This window comes from Frankliniella occidentalis, unplaced genomic scaffold (genome assembly GCF_000697945.3).
Source record: "Frankliniella occidentalis isolate FOCC.00 unplaced genomic scaffold, Focc_3.1 Scaffold198, whole genome shotgun sequence".
Lineage (NCBI taxonomy): Eukaryota > Metazoa > Arthropoda > Insecta > Thysanoptera > Thripidae > Frankliniella > Frankliniella occidentalis.
Window position 1 is genome coordinate 240,339 of NW_026267324.1, and position 1,280 is coordinate 241,618.

General features: G+C 61.6%; 1 non-coding gene across 1 annotated transcript; it reads right to left on the reverse strand.

The window, feature by feature from the left end:
* Positions 1-72, reverse strand: Trnaq-cug (transfer RNA glutamine (anticodon CUG)). The gene has a single exon. It is a non-coding gene; the product is annotated as a tRNA-Gln (tRNA).
* Positions 73-1,280: the final 1,208 nt, after the last annotated feature.

Genomic DNA, 1,280 nt, shown 5'->3' on the forward strand with positions numbered 1-1,280 from the left:
AGGTCCCACCGAGATTTGAACTCGGATCGCAGGATTCAGAGTCCTGAGTGCTAACCATTACACCATGGGGCCCGTATGCTGACCCGGCGCACGGTCGGCTCTTTCACGTCGCTGTTGTAATGATGTTGGTGGCGGTCGTGTCCGCCTCGCTCCATCCCCCTCCCTCCGTTACCTTCCCCCCTCCCCTCCCTGCCCACCGCGGCGCTTCTGCTTTCTATTTCTGGCGGGCTGCCCACTGGCCCACCAAACCTGTCCCCGTGAGCATTTTCTTCTCACTCAGTGTCGGGTCCTACTGCTCTTTCCATCTCTCTCTCTCACACATGCACCACCACGCTGCGGTATTCCCCGCGTTGGTTTTGTCTAGGCTCGGTAGCCTAAAACAGAGCACAGCCCACCCAGAGCGCCGGGGGCGTAGGCAACCCAACTGCCTCCCGCGTGTGTTGGTTCAGTGGCGCTCTCGGCGGCCGTTCCGTCGTTGTGCTCTCTCAGGCCCCTGACTCGCCACTCGCTACCGACGAATCTAAGCCCGGCGGGCACCTAACATGAGCCCAAGTTTACAGGCAGCGTAGTTTCGATCCCGTTTCGAACGAAATAGTTATCATTGTATTGCCTGCGATTTTAGTATTATTCTGGTCCGGCCTTGGACACTGCGCGCGCCGCCCACTTCACTGCACTGCGCTCTCCTCCACTCCAGGCGGCCGCCGCCCTGCAGAGTCAGCGCGTTATGTGTGACTTGGGAGCGGAATCGGGTTTACGCCCCGAGTTGCGCCGCGTCAAGTCGCGCTATCGTGTTTCTCTCTCCGGGCTGGGTCGCGTCCGTCCGCACTCCGCACCCCGCCGCGCCGGCCGGCCGCCTCGCGTGGCCGCGGGCCTCGCAGCGCCCAAGACACGACGACATGCCCTCATGCCCTCCTCGCCCTTCGCGCAAAATATAATGTGTCTACACCACATGAGAGGGGCGAGGGACTTGAGCGTGTCCGGCCGATTCGGAATAACGGCGGCGTTCTCTGCTCGCATTCCATGTTAAACTCGAGGTTAAACTTCTCGTCGGCCGCCGTCGTCAAGTTCAGCGTGGTGGTGAACGCGCGCCGCCGTTGACCGCGGGCCTTTATTTCTTCAGTGTTGTGCGGCCGGCCTTATCGAGGGGGAGAGGCGGGGCTGAGAAATAGATACGGCGATAAGGGACGTCCCAGCATACATTGTACGGTGGACCACACTGCTGCCGTTCGTCGACTTGAATGGGGTTGGGGGCAGGGCAGGGCAGGGGGCGCGGTATCCGG